At 44.0% G+C, this 6,840-nt stretch overlaps 1 long non-coding RNA gene across 1 annotated transcript; it reads left to right on the forward strand.

Moving 5' to 3' along the window:
- The first annotated feature begins 3,666 nt into the window (after nucleotides 1-3,666).
- Nucleotides 3,667-4,064, forward strand: LOC144988117 (uncharacterized). The gene is made up of 2 exons (XR_013651922.1): nucleotides 3,667-3,799; nucleotides 3,878-4,064. It is a non-coding gene; the product is annotated as an uncharacterized LOC144988117 (long non-coding RNA).
- Nucleotides 4,065-6,840: the final 2,776 nt, after the last annotated feature.

Here is a 6,840-nt window from a genome sequence, read left to right on the forward strand (position 1 = left end):
CGCTTTAACTGGAGGCGTTTATTGACTGTAGACAAACTGATATATTGAGAAACGCGTCACGCTGCCTGAGCTTCTGTTAGCAATAAGGGCTTTTCATTTATATAGAGGGCTTTTGAAGTGGAAAAAAAACACTACCTCTGCTATGTGTTCATTAAAAACGTTATTATACTTTTCCCCTGAAAGTTCATCCTCGGGGCTACTGACTCACAGTTGCTTTAAGCAGGACCCCTGCACTGCAAGCTTACCTTCTACAAAGAGATCCAGCGAGGACAAAGCACACATTTTCCCATAAATACCAGAATTTGGCCCGTTAATGATGCCTGCACAAATGGCCCAACCAAACAAAATAGCCTCAATTGCCGGTTAAATTATTAGAGACAAGCACCACGCTGAGATCAAACGAGCTGCTCTCACTTGTAGCACCTTTTCTGCAGTGAATATGTTGACCCCAGCACCTCGTGTATTTTTCCATGCGGGGCTGAAAAAGAGAGGCCCTGAGGTAAAGAGGAGGCTTGCACACATGCGGTTTCAGGTTTGTAAGATGCTTGTGCAGCCCAATAAATCAGATGATGGGAGACTTTCTGAACATTCGCGGTAGCTGAGAAAATGCCAAATATCTTGAACGAAAAGGAAAGCTGTAGGGGATCAAAACACACGTGACTGGCAGATGTGTGCGCGTCATGTCTGGCCTTGTTCAGCATGTCGCAAAACAAGAACGTAGTCCTAAAAATGTCTACACCTAAGGACAACTTTGGTTATCCACAAACGCTTTCGCAGCATGTCCTGCTTGGCTTTGTTTTCTTTCTTTTTTTAGCTGGGACTGCCATTAAGCCAAGGTGAAGCTGGAGTTTTCATTTTCATTACTAGGTAGCTTTAATGACCAGGTTAAGGGCTTGGAATTCCCACAGCCAGAACATATGAGGAGGATTTAGTTTGGCTCTTTTGTTCCTGACATGAAACGGGACATAAGTCTTGGCCTGAGGCCACAGTTTCCAGAATGCAGGACAGCAGATGTTGTTCTCTACACAATCGTTGTGTTTTTGCTTTTTTTTTTTTAAGTTGATTCTAATGTATTGATGATTGTAAGAGCATTTTTCAATACTATATGTTTGCAAGAGTGCAGGTAAGAGCTAAAGTCACATCTGGAAAATAGTGTCCTTCAATGCATGGATCAATGCGGCGGCAGCAGTGGAGGCAATTAAAGTCGGAAAGAAATACAATGTCGGATAAAAAGTGTGAGAAGCATCTAGAAAAAAAAGTCCCTTTTTGCTTCAAACACAGCTTATTACATCTGGGCAGTCTAGATGAAAAATTTCCAGATTGAAGCGCGTTTTAAAACTGAAGCCAGCTGCAGTTCATTTAGTAACCACTAGGCTTTTGAATATTTTCAGAAAACCAACAAAACAAGCCTCAAACTGACCCAATGTCAACTTCATTTAGATAACAGTTTTCTCTAAAATAACCCATAGTTTACTGTTATGATTGAGGGCAATGTGGGTTTGGGTGTTTTGCTCTTGGACATTGTCAAACCTGGGAATTGAACCCCTACCAACAGATTTGCAGTCAGGCTGCAAACTTATCTGGAAAGAAGTGCTCATTTAAAATCCTGTCAGCATTTTTATTGGGGTAAAACAACAATAAACCATTCCTTAAAAATATACTCTCTCTAAATGGATTTATGTTGACACCAATGTTCCGAAAAAAGCAGCTGTGAAAAACTTTTTGCACCCCCATTTTTCAGGTCAAACTGAATTCTTCCAGCTTTATTATTAGTAATCAATAACATATGTTGTTTACTTTTTTTTTTGGGGGGGGGGGGTGCTTGTTATGCAAAAAGAAAACTTTGAGAATTTGTTTTAATAATGGTAGTAATAACCAAGCTAAAACAAAAGACAAAAAAATCAAACAGAGGAGATTTAATGAGAAACATAATAAAAATGTGCCGGTATGCACTTTCAGAATTTGACTCAACCTCTCTGTGAGTTTTGTAAATGACAGCAGCAAATGTGATCATTAATGTACTAAAATACGCAAAGATGGACCACAAAAGGTTAACTTATAGCTGCATCATACTAAACATGTTAGTAACATGTAATTCTGGTTAAAGCCAAATGTGTTTGATGAAGCAAAAACTGTTTTTCTATGAATTTCAGTTTTCATCTCCTGCCAAGTACATCCATTTATGGCTGATTGCAAAACAAGAACTTTAGGCAGAAAAAAATCTATTTACATGTAACTTTTCTTTAATTCTTTAATATTTCTCTGATTTAATCCTAAGCGATTAGTTATTGCTCTGTGATTAACTATGTGACCCCAAAGAATCATGGGATTGGATCATCCTCTCATTTTTTTAGAAATGATGGGTCGATGTTTCCCCTGGCGAATGAGATCTTTAATCGGTTTCTCTATCTGTTAAATTCTGTTAAATGAAATTATTTTTAGGGGAGTCAGTCATTTCACTTTGATAAGAGCATAAAAAAGGAAAAGCCTCACTCAGGCGAACCCAATGACCCCTCTGAGAATAGGACTGAGTGTGACGTCACCCACAAAAAAGGAAAAGTCAATTCAGTCGCCAGTTTTTGGCGATGTGGCACCATGTTGGAGCCAGACGTCAGTAAGCCGTGTTTGGTCTGGGTCGGTCTGAGTCAATGTTTCTATGGCAACCACTATCACCAATCAGTTCACACCCCTACCACTTTAAAGCGGGCTACTCTAAATCTGTCAATCAAACATTTCAAATGTTGGACATTTAAAAACTTTCACTACAGATGAAATATCACCCAAAAAAAAGGTATCAGAGCAAGAATGGTTATTCTCATAAAAGATTAAAAACTTGGTACGTTAAACTAGGAATGAAGGATGAGCTGAAATTGAAACAAAATAAACTAAAAACCAACTAAGCTAAAAGGCTTTAAAGTCCAATGTTTATATATTATTGGTTTTCAGATTTATACGGTGAAAACAAATGTTTACATTTTTATAAAAACAATTAAAAATTGCTGCAAACAATGATTACTGCTGAAAATGTGTCATTTTTAACTTGTATTTATAATAAAGTAATGCAAGCATAACTAACATTCCAGTTTTGATATAAATATGTTTAATTTATACTTTACCACACCAGGAGCCCTGGTATTGTCTGACTCTCCATTAAAACTCTTTGCACTGCTTTTTGTTATCATCTGCAAGATTCAGTTTTGTTTTCGTCAGGGTTAAGTATTTCTGTGCTCCAACTGCAAGAAAAGAAGACCGTCAAAGCGGTGAAATACTTCAGGGACACTGAAAAAGAAGAACACTTCAGCAGAAAAAGGGCGTGAGGCATAGATGTGTTCCACATCTCCTTCACATCTCCGACCATGCGATGGATCGTGGAGGTAAGCATGTGATTATCAAAGACAGGACGCCAAGAGAGAAAAACGCAGAGGCTTGACCACAGAGCTGCAACCATTCATAAGACTTGGAGGGAAGAAAGAAGCAAGGAGGGGGGAAGATGTTCTTCGAAGAGCTTCCAGATGTGAGGCACATTCAACGTTGTTACCCGAAAAAAATCATCAATACAGTTGTTACATCAAAGCCACTTGAAAAGGCTTCACTGAACATAAAATAACTGTTTCTACAATTTAGCTTACCGGAGACAAATTGCTTGATTGCGCTGTAAACTGTCACGGTGCCTCGGTCTGCCCCGCCCCCTCAGCTCTGCTCCTGACTTCCTCCAGCTGTGACCACTTCATCTCATCAACCTGCCTACTCTTAAGGAGATCCAACCCATTCATCGACGCCAGTTCGTTAACTCCTAACGGTGACTACGCCTGGTCAGCCTGCTCAAGTCCCATGTCTCTGTCCTGCCTTGCTCTCATGTTCTGCCTCTCTGTCTCAGGATTTACCCAAACGAAGGTCACCTGTGTGGAATTCTGCCGTCACTCATCTGCCGTCCTGAACCGAGCTCGGAGTCCTCCAGCCGCGGTGTTCCCTCCAGCCTCGCCACGAGCCACGTCCGGATTCCCTCCTGTCAAAGGATTTATTCTCTTCAACTTTTCCTGTGATTAAACTCACTTACCAAGTTACTTACCCGACTGATCATTCTGAGTTCCAGCATCTGGGTCTGTCTCGCCTGAAAACCATGACAGAACGAACTGGCCAAAACCCAGACCCAGCTGACTCAGATGGTCTACGCTACGCCGTGAGCCAACAAGGAATTATCCTGGGACGCCAAGCTGACGCGCTATCCCAAATAGCATCGGCTCAACAGGAACTTTTTCGGCGCCTCGATGGTATGTCACAAACATTAACAGAAATCACCAGTCAAGCCTCCGCTTCTGCTCCTACAGTTCCGGCCGCGACTTCCGGCAACAACCCCTCTTCCGCCGCCGTCACGACTCCTGAAAATTTCCGTCTCCAACCGGAACCTTTCCACGGCAACACGGAAGCATGCGGGGGCTTTCTCCTCCAGTGCCAGTTACTCTTCCAACAAGCTCCACGATACTACTACTCCGATCACAGTAAGATCACGCTAGTCATCAACTCTCTTCGCAGTAAAGCGCTACAATGGGCTCAGGCTTTCTTAGCCGCCAATCCTATATCATACTTACCTTTTGAACGATTCATTAATGAATTTAAGTTGGTGTTCGATCAGCCCCGTAAGCAAGACGAAGCAGCACGCAAGCTGAGCATATCATAGACTTCCGCATCCTGGCTGTGGAGGCTGGATGGTCGGATCCAGCTCTCCGTGGGGTCTTTTACCAGTCCCTCAACGAAGCTATCAAAGATCATCTATGTACCCAGCCGGAGGCTAACACTTTCGAGGAACTAGCGGCTGCCGCCTTACGCTCCGACATCAGGCTACAGGAACGTAACGGGAGTCGGAGTCATGTGACCAGGAAGACTACTACGCTAACCCCCCTCGTCACTCCCATGGACTGTAACACCACTCTTCGGTCTGATACTCCTCGCACCATCCCAGAAGAGCCTATGCAGATCGGGCATTCAAAAATCACCGCCGAGGAGCGGCTTAGACGTCGCAACGAAGGTGCGTGTTTCTATTGTGGAGAATTAGACCATCAGATTAATCAATGCTCCCGCCGTTTAAACTCCAGAACCCCCCGTTAAGAGACCGGTCGCGGGGGGATTGTCCCACTCATAATAATTTCTTGTTTGTTCCGGTCAAGTTATGCCACGAATCCCGAATTCTTGACTTTCAGGCGCTGGTCGATTCAGGCGCAGAACAGAATTTAATAGATCAGAGTATCGTTGAGCGCTTAGCGTTACCCACTGAACAACTCCCCTCTCCGGTCCATGCTGCTGGGTTGGGGGGACAGCATCTGTCCATTATTTCCCATCGCACCAAGCCGGTTATGCTTATTACCTCGGGGAATCACCGCGAGTTCATTCAGTTCTTTGTCACTCGCACACCCCAGACTCCTGTCGTATTGGGATTCGCGTGGCTTAAACTCCATAATCCTCACCTCGATTGGTGCCGTTTTACTATCAGGGGGTGGAGTGATTTTTGCATGGGTCACTGTCTCCAATCGGCCTTATCCTCCGTTTCCACGCCCTCGAGCAGTGAACCCGAAATTATTGACCTTTCCAATATTCCGGACCTTTATCATGATTTAAAACCCGTGTTCAGTAAATCGAAGGCTTCTTCCTTACCACCGCACAGACCTTATGATTGTGCCATCAACCTTCTCGAGGGCGCCACCCTGCCCAAGGGAAGATTGTTTAACCTTTCGGGTCCCGAAAAGAAAGCTATGGAGCTTTACATTCAGGAAGCCCTAGCTCAGGGTCACATTCGTCCCTCCTCTTCCCCAGCCGGGGCCGGATTTTTCTTCGTCGAGAAGAAAGACAAATCACTCAGACCTTGTATAGATTACCGCGAACTTAACCAAATAACTATTAAAGATAAATATTCTCTCCCACTCATCAGCTCGGTCTTTGATTCCATTCAGGAGGCACGCATATTTTCTAAACTCGACCTTCGCAATGCCTACCACCTCGTGCGTATGAGAGAAGGCGACGAATGGAAAACTGCATTTAATACTCCGCTAGGTCATTTAGAATATCTTGTGATGCCGTTTGGGCTAACCAACGCTCCTGCCACTTTTCAACGCTTGGTCAACGACGTCCTCAGAGATTTTCTAAATCAGTTTGTATTCGTGTATCTAGACGACATTTTGATCTACTCCAAAGATCCCAAGAACCACCAGAACCATGTGCGCCTTGTCCTTCAGAGGTTAGCCGAAAACCAGTTGTTCGTAAAGGCCGAAAAATGCCAGTTCCACACTACCAGCATCCCTTTCCTCGGGTACATTTTTGAAGCTGGCAGTATTCGACCTGATCCTGCCAAGATCACCGCTGTTTCCCAATGGGATTCCCCCACGTCACGTAAAAAGCTTCAGCAATTCCTTGGCTTTGCCAATTTCTATCGCCGTTTTATTCGAAATTACAGTGCTATCGCCGCGCCTCTCACACGTCTCACATCCACTGCTATACCTTTTCTCTGGGACTCCACGGCTCAAGCCGCTTTCAGTAATCTTAAGAAACTGTTTGTATCAGCCCCCATCCTCATTCAACCAGATGTTTCCAGGCAATTTGTGGTGGAGGTTGACGCCTCCGACTCCGGGGTTGGAGCTGTCTTATCCCAACGTGAAGAAACATCCGGAAAGCTAAAACCGTGTGCTTTCTTCTCAAAGAAATTATCTCCGGCGGAACGCAACTATGATGTGGGCAATCGGGAGCTCCTGGCAATAAAACTGGCTCTCGAAGAGTGGCGTCATTGGCTGGAGGGAGCGGCTCAACCTTTCATAGTATGGACAGACCATAAAAATCTGGAATACCTGCGCT

The sequence above is a fragment of the Oryzias latipes genome, chromosome 20 (genome assembly GCF_053564925.1).
Source record: "Oryzias latipes strain Hd-rR chromosome 20, Olatipes_Hd-rR_3.1".
Classification (NCBI taxonomy): domain Eukaryota; kingdom Metazoa; phylum Chordata; class Actinopteri; order Beloniformes; family Adrianichthyidae; genus Oryzias; species Oryzias latipes.